This window comes from Thalassophryne amazonica, chromosome 10 (assembly GCF_902500255.1).
Source record: "Thalassophryne amazonica chromosome 10, fThaAma1.1, whole genome shotgun sequence".
NCBI classification, from domain to species: Eukaryota; Metazoa; Chordata; class Actinopteri; order Batrachoidiformes; family Batrachoididae; genus Thalassophryne; species Thalassophryne amazonica.
Genome location: NC_047112.1, coordinates 27,220,987 through 27,246,119, shown reverse-complemented (window position 1 = coordinate 27,246,119; position 25,133 = coordinate 27,220,987). Strand labels below are relative to the sequence as shown.

At 40.5% G+C, this 25,133-nt stretch overlaps 1 protein-coding gene and 1 long non-coding RNA gene across 4 annotated transcripts in view; both read left to right on the top strand.

The window, feature by feature from the left end:
- The window catches only part of LOC117518488 (zinc finger protein GLIS1), a 238,252-nt gene that overhangs the window by 105,194 nt on the left and 107,925 nt on the right, over nucleotides 1-25,133 (top strand). The gene's annotated exons all lie outside the window — the stretch shown is intronic.
- Nucleotides 4,700-24,915, top strand: LOC117518489. Its single transcript, XR_004563000.1, has 3 exons — nucleotides 4,700-4,711; nucleotides 14,865-14,869; nucleotides 24,837-24,915. It is a non-coding gene; the product is annotated as an uncharacterized LOC117518489 (long non-coding RNA).

The following is a 25,133-nucleotide window of genomic DNA, read 5'->3' as shown; positions in this document are numbered from 1 at the left end:
AACTCATAAACATTCATTATTTGCATATTATATATACTTGGCAATATATATATATATATATATACTCAACAAAAATATAAACGCAACACTTTTGGTTTTGCTCCCATTTTGTATGAGATGAACTCAAAGATCTAAAACTTTTTCCACATACACAATATCACCATTTCCCTCAATATTGTTCACAAACCAGTCGAAATCTGTGATAGTGAGCACTTCTCCTTTGTTGAGATAATCCATCCCACCTCACAGGTGTGCCAGTCCAGATGCTGATTAGACACCATGATTAGTGCACAGGTGTGCCTTAGACTGCCCACAATAAAAGGCCACTCTGAAAGGTGCAGTTTTGTTTATTGGGGGGGATACCAGTCAGTATCTGGTGTGACCACCATTTGCCTCATGCAGTGCAACACATCTCCTTCGCATCATCCGTGAAGAGAACCCTCTCCAACGTGCCAAACGCCAGCGAATGTGAGCATTTGCCCACTCAAGTCGGTTTACGACGACGAACTGGAGTCAGGTCGAGACCCCGATGAGGACGACGAGCATGCAAATGAGCTTCCCTGAGACGGTTTCTCTGACAGTTTGTGCAGAAATTCTTTGGTATGCAAACCGATTGTTTCAGCAGCTGTCCGAGTGGCTGGTCTCAGACGATCTTGGAGGTGAACATGCTGGATGTGGAGGTCCTGGCTGGTGTGGTTACACGTGGTCTGCGGTTGTGAGGCTGGTTGGATGTACTGCCAAATTCTCTGAAACGACTTTGGAGACGGGTTATGGTAGAGACATGAACATTCAATACACGAGCAACAGCTCTGGTTGACATTCCTGCTGTCAGCATGCCAACTGCACGCTCCCTCAAATCTTGCGACATCTGTGGCATTGTGCTGTGTGATAAAACTGCACCTTTCAGAGTGGCCTTTTATTGTGGGCAGTCTAAGGCACACCGTGCACTAATCATGGTGTCTAATCAGCATCTTGGTATGGCACACCTGTGAGGTGGGATGGATTATCTCAGCAAAGGAAAAGTGCTCACTATCACAGATTTAGACTGTTTGTGAACAATATTTGAGAGAATGGTGATATTGTGTATGTGGAAATACGAGGGCTGTCAATAAAGTAACGGTCCTTTTTATTTTTTCAAAAACTATATGGATTTCATTCATATGTTTTTTACGTCAGACATGCTTGAACCCTCGTGCGCATGTGTGAGTTTTTCCACGCCTGTCGGTGACGTCATTCGCCTGTGAGCACTCCTTGTGGGAGGAGTCGTCCAGCCCCTCGTCGGAATTCCTTTGTCTGAGAAGTTGCTGAGAGACTGGCGCGTTGTTTGATCAAAATTTTTTCTAAACTTGTGAGACACATCGAAGTGGACACGGTTCGAAAAATTAAGCTGGTTTTCAGTGAAAATTTTAACGGCTGATGAGAGATTTTGAGGTGATACTGTCGCTTTAAGGACTTCCCACGGTGCAAGACGTCGCGCAGCGCCCTCAGCCGCCGTCGTCAGCCTGTTTCAAGCTGAAAACCTCCACATTTCAGGCTCTATTGATCCAGGACGTCGTGAGAGAACAGAGAAGTTTCAGAAGAAGTCGGTTTCAGCATTTTATCCGGATATTCCACTGTTAAAGGAGATTTTTTTAATGAAAGACGTGCGGACGGGTCCGCGCGTCGGGACGCAGCCGCCGCGACGCTCCGCCACAGGAAAAACACCTCTGTTGGAGGCCTTAAGGACAAGTTGGAACATGTCCTGCCTGTTAAACAATTTCTCATATACTCACTCCACTGAAAGCCATCAAAAGCCGCCTGGATTTTACAAATGGTTATCAACACGGAGGTGTTTTTCCTGTGCCGCCGCACCGCGTCGGCTGCGTCCCGACGCGCGGACCCGTCCGCACGTCTTTCATTAAAAAAAATCTCCTTTAACAGTGGAATATCCGGATAAAATGCTGAAACCGACTTCTTCTGAAACTTCTCTGTTCTCTCACGACGTCCTGGATCAATAGAGCCTGAAATGTGGAGGTTTTCAGCTTGAACAGGCTGACGACGGCAGCTGAGAGCGCTGAGCGACGTCTCGCACCGTGAAAAGTCCTTAAAGCGACAGTATCACCTCAAAATGTCTCATCAGCCGTTAAAATTTTCACTGAAAACCAGCTTAATTTTTCGAACCGTGTCCACTTCGATGTGTCTCACAGGTTTAGAAAAAATTTTGATCAAACAACGCGCCAGTCTCTCAGCAACTTCTCAGACAAAGGAATTCCGACGAGGGGCTGGACGACTCCTCCCACAAGGAGTGCTCACAGGGGAATGACGTCACCGACAGGCGTGGAAAAACTCACGCATGCGCACGAGGGTTCAAGCATGTCTGACGTAAAAACATATGAATGAAATCCATATAGTTTTTGAAAAAAATAAAAAGGACCCTTACTTTATTGACAGCCCTTGTATGTGGATATATATATATAGATATATCTATATATATATATATATATATATAGATATCTATATATATATATATCTATATATATATATATATAGATATATATATCTATATATATATATAGATAGATATATATATCTATATATATATCATAGAAATAACTGAATGCCATAAAAAATGAAAAGCTCACCTTATCGCCCTCTAGTGGCCCAGTGTTGCTCTTGAGTCAGTTCAGTGGGATGTTACAGATAAAGACTTCACAGTTTTTCCATCACATAGTGAAACTACAAGACACAACTCCTAATCTGAATGTACAAATTTACAAATGTTATAAACATCCAATAAAGACATGCATAAACACCATCCCTGGTTCTCAAGACCAGGCTCTGCACTTTTTTTTTTTTAGGTGTACCTTAGTAAACACTAGCAGAGTTCCACCTTAGATTTGGAATGTATAATAGAAGCTATACCTTACTGAATTTTCATGGAACCAAAATTATCGCCAATACTGTTAGGATTGTGCAACGGCTAGTAGAACTGGCTCCTTCAGCTGTTCACATACAATCTTATACATACAAATGCCTGTCCACGCCGCTGTGCCAGGAGACAAGAAGCCTGTGTATGGCTCATTTGAAGCAATCATGGTCAATAAGAGAGAAACGGCATTGATTCACCATGTCAGGGGTAACTGCATGATTAAACAGTGCTTCTAAAGTCTATTAAATTGGCACAGATCTATCACTCCAATCAGGCTGAAACAAGGATCTGGTGTAGATCGACTTATAGCGGTTTGACTGTGCTGCTGCACATTAAATGATTTAATTTTTTCTCTCATTCCCCGGGGATATTAGTTCACCAGGTAGCGAGATTATCTCATTTCTTTCTATAAACCCATAATCCCATCCTGTGGTTATCCTCTGCCTTCCTGTCACATCTGCTGTGCCATTTGGCAGTCAGGTCGTCATGCTCGTACTAACAACACTGACCATATGTGATGTTCGTATGATGAAACTGCTGGCGGAGCGGCTCTGCCGCTGATGTTTTGGCATACGAAGGACAGCCCTGGATAAATGGATTTTGCTTGTTTTCCTTGTAGAGCGAACCAGGCCAAGTTCTTGTCAGGCCGTAAAAGTTTTCCAGTCAATCTTTTGCAGTAGTGTAATCCAGCGCTCACCCCCCCCCCCCACCCCCGCCGCCCTTTCCCTTTTCCTCCTGTTTCTCTCTATCTGTAATACTTCACTATCATAGATCTGAAATTGGAAGACATTAGACACGATACGCACTGAAAACACAACACAAACGCAACATAAATTTTATGTTGTCAGGATTGTTTCTTTTCTTTTCCTGTTTTTTAGGAACTTTTAATTGGAATTAACTATAAATTAGCCAGAAAAAACTGATTTTCATTAAGAAAGATATGCATTTTAAGTAAATAGATATAAAGTATACAACCCACCTCGTTCACTTTTTTGAGTGCTGGCTGTATTTTACCAGATAGAAGATGATGTGAGTCATGTATGTATTATTTATTGGGCCACAAAGTCTGCTGGAATTGCTTGTAGGTTCTTCCTTTGTATGAATTTGAGCATTAATGATGCCTATATTATACTGACTGTATCGTACATGTGGAAAATATTCACAGCATTTCACTTTTTCCACATTTTGTTATATTGCAGCCTTATTCCAAGATGGATGAAATTGTTATTTTTTTGCCTCACAGTTCTACACACAATACCCCATAATGACAGTGTGAAGAGTTTTCTCATATATTTGTGCACATTTATTAAAAAAATTAAGAAATTACGTGTATATAAGTATTCACAACCTTTCCCATGAAGCTGGCTATGGAACAACCAACCAGCTCTTCACTCTCACAAGGATCCTGGAGGGAGCCTGGGAGTATGTCTATCCAGTCTACATGTGTTTTATGGATTTGGAGAAGGCATATCATATGGGTATGCCGGGAGATACGGTGGGAGGTGCTGTGAAAGTATGGAGTGAGGAGGTCCCTTCTTGGGGCCATCCAATCTTTGTGCTCACAAAGCGAGAGCTGTGTTCAGGTTCTTGGTAGTAAGTCGGACTCTTTTCCAGTAGGGGTTGGCCTCCGCCAGGGCTGCGCCTTGTCACCAATCCTGTTTGTGATACTCATGGACAGGATATGGAGGCATAGTCGGCGAGGGGGGGTGTTCCAGTTTGGTGGGCTCAGGGTCTCATCACTGCTTTTTGCAGATGATGTGGTCCTATTGGCTTCATCGGGCTTAATCCCAGTTTGTTCAAACAGTAGATGGATTCACTTGAAATTCTGAACGCCTCAGAGAAAAATTTTCACCTAGAAACAGCAGGAAGAAATCTGATTGGATAAAACAAAGCTTTCACCTATATGAGCTAATCCAGAAGCAGCACCGCTCAGGGAGAGTAGAAATCAAATAACTTAATTGCTTCAAATTAATACCAATAAATAAACGATTGGAAAGATATTTGTAAAATACATGTATCATGAATGAAATTTTTTTTGAGAATTCAGTGTGTGTTTGCGTGCATACGGGCATGTGTAAGTCATCAAGTAATCTGCTTTGATAAAACTGATCAACAGCATTTCAGCTCTCTGCAGTCACTTTACTTTTAACTTCGTAACCAGGTACCAAAGTGTTCAGATTTTGTGATATCCTCTAATCACATTTATTTGGAATGCCATATTTTGAGTTTCCCATTTCCTCTCAATCTAATCACACTCTGGCACTGTAAACCTGAAGACTTCAGGTCGTGACTGGTTGTTCTTTGCACAGGGATTGTGTCATAATTGTGTTGTATCCAAACTTTGATCACTTTAACCTCTCTGTGGAAACAGATCACTTTACAAATACGCTAGAGAGGTGAAGCTGGGTGTGCTGTCAGTGTCATTTCTAAGAGCTGCGGCAGTGATGACACCTGCTTCATGAAGACAGATTCAGAAGAGCTCTGTGTTCTCAGGTCAATGCCCATTTTAAACTCACTTCTGGACAATTAAATGTTCCTTTTTGGGGTCATAATTCAGTTTTACTGGCCTATTGGCTGTAGATCATCATGGCTCATGTGCAATGGGAATACATACTTAAGCATTTCTTTGCTTCATTTAAACAGATCATTTAAGTCAATATATCTTTATTCATTTACCGAGGCAAAAATATTTTTCCTACTGAGGTCACCATCATGTCCTGGTGCAACACATTCATGTACTCACCTTGGTTTGTGCCCAGACTCAATTTGTGCCACTGTCGCCACTCTGCAAACATGCTAATGCTGGATGAGAGTAAATAGTGTTGCCAGATTTTCCAAGAGAAAGAGTGTCTGTGAAAATAAGCCTAAAACAGCAACTAAGCTCTTAAAAAATAAGCTTGAAGTAAATTACTTTCTTAACTCGTGCAATTTAAGTATTTGTTTTTTAGATTTTCTTAATTTTCTGTTGTTAATAATAATAATAATAATAAAATAAATAATAATAATAATAGTAATAATAATAATAATAATAAGCAGCAACAACAGCAGTGACTTTGGTGGCCACCCACTCTATGCAACATCAACTGCACCTGCTCCTAATTTTCATCATCCATGTGATACGATTACTCCAAAACATGTCAAGTAGGTGGCAGAGAAGCTAGATGTGAATTCAACCACACCTGCTCCTAGTAGCTGCCATCCATTCAGCATCCAGCAGGTGGCAGCGTTGAGCATGTGGCAGACATGTCTAAGGAACATTAAATAAGCAAAACAAATTTTCTGTTTGTGTTGATCTGGTGCATCAAAGTTAACCCGTGTCTAATTATTTTGATATTTGACATGTTTGGCATTACTATATACCCTTTTAATTTATTGTTTTTTGGTTTTGAGAAACTGGAGGGAATGATGTTATTCATTCACTCACTCCATACACAGGGTGTATGCCCAGAAATATGTCTTCTTACACGCCAGAGTGTGAGATCTTGTGATTGTAAAAATATTAATAAATTTATATCTTTACATATTTATCTATTTATTTAGTCTTAATTCATGTTTGGTCCTCCATAAATGTACATGTTTATCTCAGTAAATAAATAAACTTTGTAATGTGACTGATTATACAGATAGCTACTTACTTTCCACCTTCTCTTGTTCAGTGATGACAAGAAGCAGTTAACTCTGATTTGTTACTGCCCTGTCCACTAATATTAATTAGCCAGTTAATGCACCAATTAAATTAAATTTGAAAATATAATGCAATGCTAAAATACCCTCGGGCCTTATGAGCATTGTCTTCTTTATAATTATATATATATGTTTAAAATTATTTACATTAATTATTAAGATCCCATTGTCTTACGTACAGTTTGTACATGTTTAATAAAGCCCCTCTATCAATCAGTCAATCAATCAATCAATCATAAACAATGTTTATGTTTTAATGGCATCTGCAAGAGGGCATGTGTGTGCACATACATGAGCTTTTGACAAGAGCAGACGTTAACTTTGAGTTAGCCGAAGTTAGCGTGCATGCTGACGTCTACAAAATGTCTTGTAAATCACTCCAGAGGAGTTATCAGGTTACAAAAACAGCGTTTTCAGTTTTAGAAGTGTTTATTTCTCGCTAGCTTTTACATATTATATGACAAAGAGGTTATATTTACACACAAAGGAAATGGAGTTTGCAGTTATTGCTAGACCAGCCTGTGACGTCACCACGCTAACGTCTGTGAAATGTCTTGTAAATCACTTCAGAGGTATTATCAGGTTACAAAAACAGAGTTTTCAGTTTTAGAAGTGTTTATTTCTCGCTAGCTTTTACATATTATATGACAAAGAGGTTATATTTACACACAAAGGAAATGGAGTTTGCAGTTATTGCTAGACCAGCCTGTGACGTCACCACGCTAACGTCTGTGAAATGTCTTGTAAATCACTTCAGAGGTATTATCAGGTTACAAAAACAGCGTTTTCATTTTTAGAAGTGTTTATTTCTCGCTAGCTTTTACATATTATATGACAAAGAGGTTATATTTACACACAAACAAAATGGAATTGCAGCTAGCTACACCTGCCACTGACATCATGGTGCTGCTCTACTGTGATTGACTGTCACGCCCGCCTCTCAAAACAAACAAACAAAAAAACCCAAAAAACAAAAACGGAACAGAATGAAACAGAATGTGACTTTTTAACCTCTTTGTCCCAAGAATGTTCCCTGTGAATTTGAAGACTTTGGCAGTAATAGGACTGGACTTATGCTGAGCACAGACAGATGGACAGATGGACGGACAGATGGACAGGTGAACGGACGGATGCAAAGTCTTCACAATACCCAGTGGCCTTACTTGATGGCCTCTGTTGATTAAAGCTGAGGTTCTCCTTTAATGCAACATAACCTCTTGAATAAAATGTAACTAGTTTAATCCAAAGGGTTTACATGCCAAATTTATCGTAAAGGCAACCGCGACAGGATAGTAGTATAGAACCAACTCCAGAATAACACCTACCTATGCCCACCTCCATATCTGCCAACAAACAAGAAGAACATGTATTTGGACTGAGACCACTTCAGCCTCAGAGCCGCACCACAACCCGACAACAACAGCGCGCCTCTTCCCAGGCAGACCCACATCACACCAGACCGGACTGGACCTGGTGCTAATATATATGAAGGAGTGAGCTGCTACCGTGTAAGATAAACACTAAGAGAAGTATGGATAAATGATGTAGTGAAAGATGTGTTTATGTTTAGGGTGTCAAGTTTAAATTATGCACCGTGGTGTTCTGTGGTTAGTGTGCCGGCTTTAATTTGAATGTTTGAACAAGAAGTGAAGGCTGTGAGAAACGAAGCCAGACAAGCAGTCCAGTTCAACTGATGTCACCCCAAATAAAGACGTTCTGCTCAGTTGACAGTGGTTTGGTATGCGCTGAATGCATACTTGACAGCTTCTTCTCTTTTCTTTCTCTCTCTCTGCACACAAGCAGGTCAACCAAGGTGTCCAAGCTGCTCCGCTGAAACTTTGAGAAAAGATTAAGAGATCCACGTAGAAAGATTCAACTACAATTGTGACACAAAGGTTGTGACAGAGTCCCCAAAACCACATCTATTCATGATTAATAATGAGAGAAAGGGGAAAAATTACATAGCGAAGAAAGAACCAGAAATCCTCTCAGTGGGACATGTGAGGACACGGAGTGATCTAATTTCTTACTCCCCTCTTTTATGATTGTGTGATCCGGCAGAACTGGCACTACACAGGATCTATTATGATATTTAAGATGGGATTTACCTCTTCTCTCCCCCATGGAGTTTTACACCCCAGTGATCTCTAACTCCATCCAGAAACAAGCCCTCTTGCTCTTTATTCACTGCAAAAACATCTGTTTCACATTCATTCTCTTCAGCTTTGGAATTAGTTTAACGTTGATGTAAAAAAGTTTATGTGAAGTTTAGAACCAGATATGTTTGGTTATTTGCAGTAGAAGTAAAAATCCTTTAAGTCGGAGCATGTTTTTCTGTTTTGCTTCCTCCTTCCGGCTCTGTTTCATACTGTGTCACGTAGCAGCTGTCGTTTAGAACACTGCATCCTCGTCAAACAAAACAAACACACCATTACCTGGATGCCGGTTTATTTTAAAGGAACAAGACCAGGACATTTAGATTAGATCATGTGTTTAAAGGTGATAGAGAGAGGTTGAATGGGGCATTAATTCTTGTTCTGTGATGTGATATGTAGCCCAAAAAAAATTGGTTGGGTCTGTAATGGCTCAGAACCTTCCTAAAAGGCTCTCTGAAACAGCTTTAGGGTTTAGAATGCCTCGTTTGCCTTTAATGGCATCGTTTAGGAGCTTATTTGGCAACCTCATTATGAAATGCAAGTAGGTGGCGCTGATCGGTTGCCATTGTTCGATTGGCTGCCCTTGCTCTCACTGAAAAGAAAGCATTATTTATTTATTTTCATTGCTTTTATATTTTCTGTTGTGTTTCTATTCAGGTTTTTTTTTTTGCCTCTTTCTCTAAAATTGTATATAATAATCAGTGTTGCCACAGTTACTTTGAAAAAGTAATCCAATTACTGATTACTGATTACTCCTTGAAAAAGTAACTTAGTTACTTTACTGATTACTCAATTGTAAAAGTAACTAAGTTAGATTACTAGTTACTTTTTTAGTTACTTTTCCCAGCTGCTGACAACAACCCTCTGCCACCTCAACATGACAATGATACCTGTTTTGCCAAAACTTACTTTATAGTCACCCTTTCTTGACTTCAATGAAATAAATACTTGTTTTTATAAAAAGTAAAATAAAGACCTCTTTCTTGACCTCATATTTAACTGTTGACAGCACTGTAACAGTAAAACTTGCAATTTCGAACCTACATTGTTTATAAATGTAACTATTAAATTCATTCTAGCATTTTTCTAACATTTAAATTCTCTCTAATATTTTACTTGTCGAAATTAATATTATTTTAAGTAGTATTAGTAGTTGTAGTAAAAAAGGCTTCAAAAACTGGACCTTTAATCTAGGGGTGTTGTGAGGGGGGGCACATCCCTCCCCCACGCCCCCATTCCATCTGGATTCGCCCCTACTTTGGCGTTTGAGCACAAGAATGGATAACATTTATTTACGCAGAAAACGTGACCAGATTTACAGGTAAGAAAGTTTTATTGGTTTTCACATCATGTGGTCCTCAGAAGAGAGTTTAGGTGCATTTGAGTGGAAAATAGTGTTAGTTGTTGACGCGTCGCGGAGGATCAGCTGTTTTTAACGTGCAGATACGGAGCGGCTCAGCTCAGCTCTAAATAAAGGAGGAAAAAAAGTATAAAAATGTCTTGTAAAGCTCAGTGCAGGTGTGCTGATCACCGTGCTTTAAGAGGAGACGACGAGTCGAGCAGCTGCAAAAAAAACCGTGGATGAAAAGCTCACAGCCCGCTTAAAGTGGGCAGTTCAGTCGAACCCCGACCTCCTGCCCACAGACCAAGGTTTAATGCTGCTATCGACCCCAATGAAAAATAATAGTAACAGCACAGTGACATGGAGAAGTAACTTTAATCTGATTACTGATTTGGAAAGATTAACGCGTTAGATTACTCGTTACTAAAAAAAAGTGGTCGGATTAGAGTAACGCGTTACTAAGTAACACGTTACCGGCATCACTGATAATAATCATTAGATTATTAATATATAAACAAAAATAAATTTAAGAAATATTACAATTTGAAACAATGCATCCGAACGTGGATGACAGCTGCAATGCTAACTTTAACATTGAAAATGCCATAGACATGCTAACGCGTTAGCATCGCTCCCGTTTTTAAGTTATAAAATACATCTATCAACTGTTTCAGAAGAACATAACAGGTCGGTTTAACATAGAAAAGGTAAATAATACTCACAGACATATGCTCTTTAGGGTTTTAGCAGGAGAAAATTAAGCAAAAGAAAGAAAGAATAATCGAAGCATTGCTTCAATCTGCGAAGCACTGCTTCGACTGGTTCAAGGTTCAAAGCAAAGCCGCGCTGCAGAAAAGTTGTTTACGGACCCGCTGCAGGGTCTGTAATCAATACAGAAATGATCATTTTCCTGACAAACACCCCCCAAAACACACGGCCACTCTGAAGGACCGATAACATAATCGTAAGCACCAAAGCTTATTGATGTCGGTGGATCGAGTCATTTCTTAATGATACCCAAAAGCAACCGGTTCACGATACACATCCCTAGCTGCTAAGGGGTTAGCTCATTCCCTTTAGAGGAACAAACCGGAGCTAACGTGCCATTCTAACGTGCAATTCTTACAACAGGAATATGGCGCAACACAAATGTAAAACAAAAGAAAATGTGATACTCACAGGCTGTACTGATTGCTGGGGTTGATTTTGTCGCAGAGTCGGAACTGACCCTCTACTGAGTATTAATTCCGACTGAAGCAGCTCGAAATCGTGCAAGGTTTGTGAAACAGTCCTCCGTGAAATGCGCAGAGCAAAGAAATAGTCGGCGGTTGTATGTACTGGGGATGCGGTTAAAAATGAATAAAAGCCAGTGATCGCGTACATTGCTTTCCGTGGGAAGATCGTAGTCCGCTAAAACAGCCTGGGAAAGCACACCTGTAGCTCGCCATTGCTTCTCTTCGAGTGTTACGAATGGGTGGGCACAACCTTATGAATAATTAATTTCGAAGGGGCATGTGTGAAAGGGGGTGGGTGTGGGTGTGTGTGGGGGGGGGCTATTGGTGAAAAAGTGACGTACGTTTTCTCTCAAAAACGGATTGGCCTGTTTTCTAGGGGCAATTCAAAAAAAGAGAAATACTTGAAACAGAGGTTCTGAAACTTGCTGGCACTTCGTGTGTTTTCCCCACAGCGGGGAGACTCTGAACTAACACCAAAAACATGAAAAAAATGATTTTGATTCTCTATCCCCTTTAATGTGCAATACAGCCAGGAGAGCATATTCTTCTGCTGTTTATCCTGGTTATGATCCTTTGATCCTGATTGCTGAATTTTGATCTTGATCAGTGATGTTTGATCTTCATCACTGAACATGTTTGTGACCTTAAAGCCTTGTTGTTGCCTATTAGATCCTGATGACTAGAATTTGATCCTTAATGCTGATCTTTGAGTCTAACTGATTATCTTTGATCCTAATCCTGTCCATGATAGTGATAACTAACCTTTATATACAGAGGATTTTCTTAAAATGAAGACACATTTGCTAGAAGGCCCATGGAATACTAGAGCCTAGATTTGATCAGGTTTTTTTGTTTTGAAATATGTTTTTCGCTTATCTTCATCATGAAGCTGTGGTGATGCAACAGGCAAATGTCACACCACCCCTGTTTTCTCCAGTCACATCCAGAGAAGCCTGTACCTTCTTCATAGGCACTTGGGTGTCTTTGTTTTTTCCCCACACTTATCTCCTTCTTACATGGTCACTTAGTTTTTGAGAATCACCTGCTGAAGACAGGTTTACCATACATACCATAGTTCTTAATGACTGATGACATCCTAAACATATGCAGTGACTTAGAAATGTTCTTGTGACTATCCCTTTATTTGTCTAAAGAAAACTGGCTGGAAATGTGATGATTTGTATCAAAATGATATTTAGATTTCTTCTTTCCAATTACATATTCATTCATTCATTCATTTATTTTCTATACCCCCTTACTGTAATCCAGGGTCACAGGGGGTCTATCTCAGCAGCCATAGCGTGTAAGGCAAGGTCCTCCCTGGACAGTACGCCACTCTATCACAGAGCCATATACAGTATAGACAGACAAACACACTCACACCTACCGTCAATAGACCAATGTTATACCAATTTTCACTTTCAGTTTATTTAATTTTCATTTATATAGTGCGAAATCTCAGCAAAGTTGCCTCAAGGCGCTTCACACAAGTAAGGTCTAACCTTACCAACCCCCAGAGCAACCACACAGGCGACAGTGGTAAGAAAAAACTCCCTCTGATGATTTGAGGAAGAAGCCTCAAGCAGATCAGATTCAAAGAGGTGACCCTCTGCTTGGGCCATGTTACTGACACAATTTACAAAACAATTCACAAAACAAATAAATCTCATGCAACTAAGTGTGAAGTCCCACTTGCGCTATCAGTTTGGAGGTCAAAGTGCTATTCCAAGATAATATAGTGTAGTATAGTGTAGTGCAAAGCATGTGTTAACAACTAGAAAGATGGGCAAAAACAATCATTGTTGTGGCGTAGGGGCAAAGTAACGCTACCATTTCACAGAATTCCCAATAACCCCAAAGTTAGTGTTATCCATAGATTTAGCCACACTCGTGTAGCTTACACGGAGCATACATGTCCGAGAACTGCTCACTAAACACTTTACACTCTGAGGCGTTCCACGTGAGGGACGTCCGGAGAACTTACCTTGCATGCACCAAACAATGTAATAATAACCCAACCTGGATGTCTTTGGAAGTGGGAGGATGCTGGAGTGGCCAGAGGGAGCCCACATGAACAAGGGGAGAATGTACAAACTACACACAGAAAGGACAGAGCAGGAAGCGATCCCAGGACCTTCTTGCTGTGATGCAACCACTAAGCCACTATGCCACCCCCAATTATAAATTGGCTCTGAAAATACAGCCATTGTGTATATAACAGCTATAATTCCTAAATGAAAGTCCCCACCACGAATACATGTTCTATTTATATAATCTCCACTATGATTGTGTGTGGTGGTAAAATTTTGAAAATTGTAACTGCCCAAATACTTATGGATCCGACTGAACATCTGCAGGTCATCACCATAACAGTGAAAGTCAGTTTCACGTGTCAGTTTTTTGTACAATCTGATGAAGTCATGCCACAAGAGTGAACCCCAAACAGAACCTTGAGGAACCCCATAATTCACTGTGAAAAAATCATTTGTGGTGTTATAATAAATTTTACAGTCACCACAACAAAGTACAGTGATCAACTATGTCAAAAGCTGCACCTAGCTTCAACAACAACACCACCACCAACATGGAACCTGCATCCATAACCAGCAACAAATAATATACCCCTATGGAATGATGTGCCCTAAATGCCAACCGCAAAGGCTCAAAGAGATTCTTCCCTGACAAATATGTGAGAAGGTGCTTAGTAACCACTTTTTGCAAAGATTTTAAGATAAATGATTTGAAATTGGCTTATATTTCGCCAGCAAACCTGTGTCCAAACTTTAAGAACAATTTTCATCACAGCAGTAAATTAAGCAGGAGCACTTCTAGTGTTGAGTCGTAGGTTTACAATACTCAGGACAGAAGGCCCCATTTATTGACCAGAGATCTTTCACAAGCATGGTTACCAATGGATACAGATGACAGGTTGAACATTTAGTGCCCATCACAATCTGTCAAACAGAAATGGTTTAGACCCTATTTGGATAATATTAGAAGATTTCCTGTCATCGGTTGGAAAGGCTGAGTTAGTTTATTTCTAATTTCCTCTAGATAATTAGTGTAAAAATAAAAGTGTCAGTTCAAAACTTTGAACAATTTACACACTGGTGTATCTGGGTAAGTTTCCCCACAGTATCAGATACGTGTCTAGGATGCAGCATATTTTTAGACATCAAGTTGGCATCGTAAACTGGCTTGACCACCAGTAGTCAGTCAAACAATAGTGATAGTTCATGATAAGATACCTCCATTCTTGAGTGATGCCACATAAACTCCAGTTTCCTTCATCTGCATTGAAAAATTTGAAAATCATCATTAAGCTATGGCATCTGCTTTCTCAAGTAGTGGCATCTAATCTTCAAAGGGGGCAACCAAGTCCAATAAAGCCTGTAATGTTGAGTTAAAATTCTCAGTAGCACTATCCACAGAGCATCCTGACTTGAAAGTGAACTAAGAATTGGGAGTAGGGGCGGCAGGGCAGTATGGAAGCCATTAGACAATAACCGACCTCACTCCCACAAATAACAGGCACAGAGAGCAGGTTCCCATGCAACACCTCAGACAGAAATATGAAAAAGAGAAACACAACCAGATATTAACATCAATTTAATATTTATTTAACATCCTCATCAAAATGAGACTCCAGTCCTCAGCCAACACTCCCTAAAATTAGAGGTTGATGATACGGTGCTGAAGTGGTTAACTGTTGAGCATGAGTGAGGTTAGTGTTGAGACGTAGATCCAAAGACATTTAGTCATCACCTTAAATCACTGAGTCCAACTTTCACAATCATATAGCAAGACAGGTAGCACCAAGACCCTAAAAATTTGGACCTTCATTCTCCTGCAAAGACATCAGCATCCCTAAACACCTTTGTCCAGTGACCTCATGACTCCATAAGCACTTTCCAAGCGTCTCTCAGTCTCAAAGGCCAAGGAGCCAGAGATATGAATTTCACTGGTGAGATAAGTGAATATCTCTTCACATTCAACACTTTCACCATGTACAGATACACTTCTGATGTCTGAGTCCAGAAGTCATTAAAAGCCTGAATCTTAGTCTTGGTCCAGAACAATCACAAACTCAGACATTCTAATTCCTCACTCAGCTTCTCTAGTGCTGCAGTCAGAATGTCCACTGATTCCGCAAAGATCACAGCATTGTTTGTGTAGTGAAAGTCAGTAAACCTTTCCATGCCAATGAAAGCACGTAAGGCACTGGTTTCCACAACCCCACCCAATACCCAGTCCATACGAGGTCTGTTAGAAAAGTAACGGACCTTTTTATTTTTTTCAAAAACCACTGCTCACACAGTCTGCTCACAGGCGAATGACGCAACCGACAGGCGTGAAAAACTCAAGCATGCGCACGAAGGTTCAAGCTTGGCTGATGCAATCAGACGTGATTCAAATCCATATAGTTTTTGAAAAAAATAAAAAGGTCTGTTACTTTTTGGACAGACTTCGTACAAGCATTGAACAGTGGAGGAACCAGCACACATCCCTGAGAAACACCAGTTTTCACTTGGAAAAACTCAATCTTTGCCTCTGCTCCGTACAGCACTCACAGTATCTGTGTATATGCTGGCTATGATGTCTGTTAACTTCTTGGGGATGCCATGAATTCTCAGGATGTCCAAGAGCAGTCCAATCAACTGAATCAAACACTTTGCGAAAATCAACACAGACAGCAACGAAGCTCTGCCAATATTCTCACATGCATTCTATGAGTACCCCGCAGGGCGAGAAAGCAATCAAAGGTTGACTTCTTGTGTGTGAAGCCAGACTGGGGTGGTGGCTGAACAGCAGTTAGCTAGAACTGAATCCTATTAAGAATAATCCTTGTGACCATAACACAAAACAAGAAATGCCAGCAAAAATCAACATGGAGTTGTTTGCTGTTAAAAAAAAAATCTATAAATTAAAAAAATAACGCAATTCTAAAATATCCTAAGCCATATGAGCATTGTGTTCTTTATAATTTGCAGTTGTTTAATTGGTATCATATAAATTAATTATACATTTATTGTTATTTACATGAATTATTAAGATGCTGTCTTGTAAATTACTCCAACAGTGTTATCAGGTTACAAAAATAGCATTTCCAGTTTTAGAAGTGTGTATTACTCGCTAGCTTTTACATAATATATGACAAACAGGTTATATTTACACACAAACAAAGGGATTAGCAACTAGCCAGACCAGGAAGTGACGTCACCATGCTAATGTCCGCTAGATGTCTTGTAAGTCACTCCACAGGTGTTATCAGGTTATAAAAAAAACTACGTTGTGTTTATTTCTCACTAGATTTTACATAATATATGATAGAGGTGTTATATTTAGCCAAAAACAAAGCCAAGTTAGCAGCGAGCAACACCAGGAAGTGTTGTCACCAAGCTCAGATCATACCATATAAAAACCTGGAACAGAATAGCAAACAGGAACAGAATGCAGCTTTTTAACTTCTTAAAAAACCTCTTAAAATACATCCAGGTTAGCCATCTTTGAACTTGTCCAAGGTCTGCGTGCCAAGAATGCTCCCTGTGAATTTGAAGACTCTGACAGTAATAGGACTGGACTTATGCTGGGCACAGATGGACGGACGGATGGATGCAAAGTCTTCGCAATACCTAATGACCATATTTGTAGTGCAGCAGATAACTGAAACAATCATGCAAACGGTGATAAAAGCATCAAATTTGGCAGAAATACTCCTTAGGCATTACTCTTTTGAAAAAAACGATTGGCCACTTGACTTTTCAATCGGTGGTCAGGTAGGGGTCAATTGAAGAATTACACAGAGGTCAAAATTAAAAGATGCTCCAATCATATTGAAAAATATTCCACATTATTTACCTGATCATAAAGATTCCAAAAAGGTATAGTTTGAACTATCTGTGACTGAATTCTATGGAGTTACGGGATAAAAACAGAAAGAATGGTGACAAAGCTCAGTTTAATTTTGTACAGGGTCAAAAGTTAAAGTTGCCCCAATTTTGGTAAAAAGTGATGCCAATTATTGGTTGAGCTAACAGGATTAATAAATGTAATAGTTTTGACACTGTTGAATACTTGGTCTCCAAAATAAAGGTCAAACAAGGTCTACGTCTATTGGATCCTATGACATGTGTCATATGTCATAAGATCTAAAATAATCATATTTTAGATCTTGTTCTGACTTATGGTATGGAAATAGAAGACTTAACAGTATTCCCTGAAAACTCCCTTTTGTCTGATCATTTTTTAATAACATTTACATTTACCCTGATGGACTACCCTGCAGTGGGGAATAAGTTTCATTACACTAGAAGTCTTTCAGAAAGCGCTGTAACTAGGTTTAAGGATATGATTCCTTCTTTATGTTCTCTAATGTCATATACCAACACAGAGCAGAGTAGCTACCTAAACTCTGTAAGGGAGTTAGAGTATCTTGTCAATAGTTTTACATCCTCATTGAAGACACTTTGGATGCTGTAGCTCCTCTGAAAAAGAGAGCTTTAAATCAGAAGTGTCTGACTCCGTGGTATAACTCACAAACTCGTAGCTTAAAGCAGATAACCCGTAAGTTGGAGAGGAAATGGCGTCTCACTAATTTAGAAGATCTTCACTTAGCCTGGAAAAAGAGTTTGTTGCTCTATAAGAAAGCCCTTCGTGAAGCTAGGACATCTTTCTACTCATCACTAATTGAAGAAAATAAGAACAACCCCAGGTTTCTTTTCAGCACTGTAGCCAGGCTGACAAAGAGTCAGAGCTCTATTGAGCTGAGTATTCCATTAACTTTAACTAGTAATGACTTCATGACTTCTTTGCTAACAAAATTTTGACTATTAGAGAAAAAATTACTCATAACCATCCCAAAGATGTATCGTTATCTTTGGCTGCTTTCAGTGATGCCGGTATTTGGTTAGACTCTTTCTCTCTGATTGTTCTGTCTGAGTTATTTCATTAGTTACTTCATCCAAACCATCAACATGCTTATTAGACCCCATTCCTGCCAGGCTGCTCAAGGAAGTCCCTACCATTATTTAATGCTTCAATCTTAAATATGATCAATCTATCTTTGTTAGTTGGTTATGTACCACAGGCCTTTAAGGTGGCAGTAATTAAACCATTACTTAAAAAGCCATCACTTGACCCAGCTATCTTAGCTAATTATAGGCCAATCTCCAACCTTCCTTTTCTCTCAAAGATTCTTGAGAGGGTAGTTGTAAAACAGCTAACTGATCACCTGCAGAGGAATGGTCTATTTGAAGAGTTTCAGTCAGGTTTTAGAATTCATCATAGTACAGAAACAGCATTAGTGAAGGTTACAAATGATCTTCTTATGGCTTTGGACAGTGGACTTATCTCTGTGCTTGTTCTGTTGGACCTCAGTGCTGCTTTTGATACTGTTGACCATAAATTTTATTACAGAGATTAGAGCATGTCATAGGTATTAAAGGCATTGCGCTGCGGTGGTTTGAATCATATTTGTCTAATAGATTACAGTTTGTTTCATGTAAATGGGGAATCTTCTTCACAGACTACAGTTAATTATGGAGTTCCACAAGGTTCTGTGCTAGGACCAATTTATTCACTTTATACATGCTTCCCTTGGGCAGTATTATTAGACGGTATTGCTTAAATTTCATTGTTACGCAGATGATACCCAGCTTTATCTATCCATGAAGCCAGAGGATACGCACCAATTAGCTAACTGCAGGATTGTCTTACAGACATAAAGACATGGATGACCTCTAATTTCTGCTTTTAAACTCAGATAAAACTGAAGTTATTGTACTTGGCCCCACAATCTTAGAAGCATGGTGTCTAACCAGATCGTTACTCTGGATGGCATTTCCCTGATCTCTAGTAATACTGTGAGAAATCTTGGAGTTATTTTGATCAGGATATGTCATTCAAAGCGCATATTAAACAAATATGTAGGACTGCCTTTTTGCATTTACGCAATATCTCTAAAATCAGAAAGGTCTTGTCTCAGAGTGATGCTGAAAAACTAATTCATGCATTTGTTTCCTCTAGGCTGGACTATTGTAATTCATTATTATCAGGTTGTCCTAAAAGTTCCCTAAAAAGCCTTCAGTTGGTTCAGAATGCTGCAGCTAGAGTACTAACGGGGACTAGCAGGAGAGAGCATATCTCACCCGTGTTGGCCTCCCTTCATTGGCTTCCTGTTAATGCTAGAATAGAATTTAAAATTCTTCTTCTTACTTATAAGGTTTTGAATAATCAGGTCCCATCTTATCTTAGGGACCTCGTAGTACCATATTACCCCATTAGAGCGCTTCGCTCTCAGACTGCGGGCTTACTTGTAGTTCCTAGGGTTTGTAAGAGTAGAATGGGAGGCAGAGCCTTCAGCTTTCAGGCTCCTCTCCTGTGAACCAGCTCCCAATTCAGATCAGGGAGACAGATACCCTCTCTACTTTTAAGATTAGGCTTAAAACTTTCCTTTTCGCTAAGGCTTATAGTTAGGGCTGGATCGGGTGACCCTGGACCATCCCTTGGTTATGTTGCTTTAGACGTAGACTGTGTTTCATAATTATTGTATGGCCTTGCCTTGCAATGTGGAGCGCCTTGGGGCAACTGTTTGTTGTGATTTGGCGCTATACAAGAAAAAAGTTGATTGATTGGTTGATTGATTGATATGTTACCCCGTAACGTGATAAGTAAGGATGATACATGGTCCAAACTATTCCTTTTTAAAACTGTGTAAACTCAACTAGTAATTTGCATCACTTTTTACCAAAATTGGAGCAACTTTAACTTTTGACCCCTGTACAAACGGACACTGACCTTTGTCACCATTCTTGCTGATTTTATCCCATAACTCCATAGAATTCAGTTACACACTGTCCAAACTATACCTTTTTGGAATCTTAATGATCAGGCAAATAATGTGGCATAGGTTTCAATATGATTGGAGCATCTTTTAATTTTGACTCCTGTGTAATTCTTCAATTGACCTCTACCTGAACGCCAACTGAAAATTCAAGTGGACAATCGTTTTTTCAAAAGAGGATTGTCTGAGGACTATTTCTGCCAAATTTGATGCTTTTATCACAATTTGCAGGATTCTGCTCTAAATATTCTCTTATCTGCAGCACTATTGATGGCCTTAGGTAATAAATAAATTGTGTGGGCAGAATGAAAATAAAGCAATAATCAAAATAAACTTCTTCTTCTTTGTCTTTCGGCTGTTCCCATTAGGGGTCACCACAGCAGATCAATCGTTTCCATCTCACCCTGTCCTCTGTATCTTCCTCTGTCACACAAACCACCTGCATGTCCTCTCTCAGCACATCCATGAACCTCCTCTTTGGTCTCCCTCTTCTCCTCCTGCCTGGTGGCTCCATCCTCAGCATCCTTCTCCCTATATACCCTGGGTCCCTCCTCTGCACATGTCCAAACCATCTCAATCTCGCCTCTCTGACTTTGTCTCCAAACCGTCCCACCTGAGCTGTCCCTCTGATATGTTCATTCCTAATCTTGTCCATTCTTGTCACTCCCAAAGAGAATCTCAACATCTTCAGCTCTGCCACCTCCAGCTCTGCCGCCTATCTTTTTGTTAGTGCCACTGTCACTAAACCATACAACATAGCTGGTCTCACTACTGTTTTGTAAACTTTCCCCTTCACTCTTGCTGATATTCTTCGGTCACAAATCACTCCTGCCACCTTTCTCCACCCACTCCACCCTGCCTGCACTCTCTTCTTCACCTCTCTACCACACTCTCCATTACTTTGAACAGTTGACCCCAAATATTTAAACTCATCTACTTTCACCACTTCTACTCCTTGTAACTGCACTATTCCACTGGGCTCCCTCTCATTCACACACATGTACTCAGTCTTGCTTCTACTGACTTTCATTCCCCTTCTCTCCAAAGCATATCTCCACTTCTCCAGACTAGACTCAACTTGCTCTCTACTCTCACTACAGATCACAATGTCAGCTGCAAACATCATAGTCCATGGGGACTCCTGTCTGATCTCATCTGTCAACCTGTCCATCACCACTGCAAACAAGAAAGGACTCAGAGCTGATCCTTGGTGTAATCCCACCTCCACCTTGAATGAGTCTGTCATTCCGACTGCGCATCTCACCGCTGTCACACTATTTTTGTACATGTCCTGCACTACCCTAACATACTTCTCTGCCACTCCAGACTTCCTCATACAATGCCACAACTCTTCTCTTGACACCCTATCATAAGCTTTTTCTAAGTCCACAAACACACAATGTAACTCTTTCTGTCCTCCTCTGTACTTTTCCAACAGTATTCTCAGAGCAAACATTGCATCTGTAGTGCTCTTTCTCGGCATGAAACCATATTGCTGCTCACAGATCTTTACCTGTTTTCTAAGCCTAGCTTCTACTACTCTTTCCCATAACTTCATGCTGTGGCTGATCAGCTTTATGCCTCTGTAGTTACTGCAGCTCTGCACATCACCCTTGTTCTTGAAAATAGGAACCAGCACACTTCGTCTCCACTCCTCAGGCATCCTCTCACTTTCCAAGATTTTATTAAACAATCTGGTTAGAAACTCTACTGCCATGTCTCCTAGACATTTCCATGCCTCCATTGGAATGTCATCTGGACCAACTGCTTTTCCACTCGTCATCCTCTTCATAGCAGCCCTCACTTCTTCCTTGCTAATCTCTTTTACTTCCTAATTTACTCTCACCACATCATCCAGCCTTTTCTCATCGCTCATTTTCTTTATTCATCAACTCTTCAAAATATTCCCTCCACCTTCTCAGCACACACTCCTCACTTGTCAGCACATTACCATGTGCATCTTTTACCACCCTAACCTGCTGCACATCCCTTCCAGCTCTGTCCCTTTGTCTGGCCAATCGGTACAAGTCCTTTTCTCCTTCCTTACTATTCAACTTCTTGTACAGCTCGCAATATGCCTTTTCCTTTGCTTTTGCCACTTCTCTTCTCGCCTTACGCCGCATCTCCTTGTACTCCTGTCTACTTTCTTCATCTCTCCGACTTCACACTCATCACCCTGTCAGACACTCGCTTAACCTCCAACACACTTTTAACATACTCTTCCTTTAAAATGACCCCAACACCATTTCTCTTCCTGTCCTCACCATGGTACAACAACTTGTACCCACCGCCGATGCTCCTGCTCTTACTTCCCTTCCACTTGGTCTCTTGCACATACAATATGTCTACCTTTCTCCTCTCCATTATATCAGCCAGCTCTCTCCCTTTACCAGTCATACTACCAACATTCAAAGTCCCCACTCTCATTTCCACCCTTCTAGTTTTCTTCTTCTCCTGCTGTCGTGGCAACGTTTTCCTCCTCTTCTTCGTCATCTTCGCCCAGCAGTAGCCCAATTTCCACCGGCACCCTGTTGGGCAATAGCACCGGTGGCGGATGTTGTTAACCCGGGCCGCAACTGATCCAGTATGGGAATTCGATTCTGAGTCTGCATAGTTGGGTTGGCTTGTTTTACGCCGGATGCCCTTCCTGACGCAACCCTCCTCATTTATCCGGGCTTGGGACCGGCTCTCAGAATGTACTGGCTGCACACCCCATGTGGCTGAGTTAAATAAACAAAACAAATAAAACCATAAACCAATGTCTTCATTAAAATCCACAAGTGAAAACGGGGATTCTTAGCAACCTGTCTAATGTTTGTCAAAGGTCACCCTGAGATATAGTTTATTAGTTTTTCCATAATCTTCCAAACTAACAGACACAAGTGAAACCATGATCTCCTTGGCAGAGGTAAGAAGGTAAGAAAAATGTTATATAGAAATGCAACCTGCAGTTCCACTCGCAAAGTGAGTGAAGCCAGGCTGGAGCTCATGTTCCCGCTAGCATTAATGTGCCTGATGAAAAATATGAAAGAATGTTCCATAAATAGGAAAATGTTTATACCAGTGAATGCTGGCACACCAGAGTTGGTGTGGAGTCCAGCATACATGCAAATAAATGTGTTTTCGTATTGGACGGCGTGCACAGACACGGGCCGTAGGCACTGAATGTGAACAGAGGACTAGTCAAATGTGGTGAGTTGATTTATTACGATGTGAGTGCATGATGATGTGCTAAGTGCATGTGCGAGCGAGTCATGATTAGAGTTGACACACAGAACGTCTCATACCTCTGATGTGTTACAATGAGCCATATCCACAAAACTGGAAAGTGCACTGCGCGGCCCGCAGAGAGCAGAAAAGAACGCAACCTTGGCACGTGGAGAAGCGAACAAAATATTAGGGCATCGCGGCATCTCACGTGTAACACATTTCTCATGCAGCTGCTATTTTACCCAGAAAGCTTTGTGGTCTGGTCTTCCTCCAGAGAATTGCAGAAATGCGCTTTCTCCTCCTTCACCTTGTCCTTGAGGTGGTGTTGATCAAGTTGCCATATTGACCTGCTGTTTAATTTTTCTCGACATATTTTCTGCCTTTAAAATATGCTATGTGCTGTAGCACCTCTGGCGTTACGGTGTTTGGTTTGGCATTCCGCTGGACTTCTGCGATGTTTATTTGTTGTCATGTCAGAGTTATGGAGCCGTCTAGTGCAGCTACACGTGGAATGAGCCTTTAGACAGCTATATCAACTTGTGCCTTGTGTGCACAATGAATGGTTTGCCAAAATGGGTGAAGGGTTCTTATTTCTTTACCTGACATCTCTGCATGATTCAGGATCATTCTGTGGTTTTCGGCTCTTAAGTATTTATTGTTAAACGTCAGCTTGTAGGCAAGTCTGTTAAAATACAACTACATTATCAGAATGGGGTGCAAGAGAAACACTCCAATGGGTTTTAAAACACTTTGCTGTACAGGATCTCTAATGTTTTCTTTTGCACCCTGGGGTGGGGTGGGAGGTGGGGTGAGTGCAAATTATGCTCCCCCTCCCCCCCACCACCCCATGAATGAAAGTCGTGCTTCCTCTCATGCTTTCATAGAGTTTCTAAAAACAGGAACAGCCACCATTTGATTATCTGATTGAAACTACATTATACATGTGGCAATGTGCTGTTTTGAACATGGACCTTAAAAAACATTGGCTCATGTCTGAGTGCTGATGGTGGTGCAGTGTCACTACACCACAATATGGAACCACCCTGGATGGAGAAATCCATTTGCCCCGAGCCTTTTCTATTTGTTGGGATCCTTAACACGGAGACAACTGTGCACTAGATAAGAATAAGAATAAGAAAAACTTTATTAATCCTGAAGGAAATTGCTTTGCCAGAGTGCCAAAACAGTAAACATTGCTTCTTCTTTTGTTTTTTTGTTTTTTAACAGTGAGAACAATGAGTACAACATGTTTATGCAAAATGACTGAAGACACTTGCACAAGATGTTGACAGTATTGCACATTGCTCTGAGTAACTGAAAAACTCTGATCATTATGTATTCATCCTGCAGAAGGGGGAGGAGTCATATACACATCTCGTATATTTGGTAAAATATTAGATTTATACAGAAATTAGATGTTTTGGAGTGTTTTCTGCCATCTTGGATTATTTTGTTTGAGTGAGATGACTTCACTGTGCCTCTCTACTTCCATTGGCTGTTGCTGTGTGCTTCCCAGCATCCCTTGCTCAAGTCGGGGGCAGTGCAGCAGCCCAATCAGATGCAGCAGTCTCATTTGAGGGCGGGTGCTAAAGGGTTAAAATATGACGCATATGAGGCAATAATCCTTCAACCGGGGACAGCTCTCTGAGTTTTTGGGCAAATTACGCGGAAAACAGTGAAAAACAAAGTGAAAGAGCATGATTATTTTATTATTATTATTATTATTATTATTATTATGGCTCTAAATGGAGCTTCA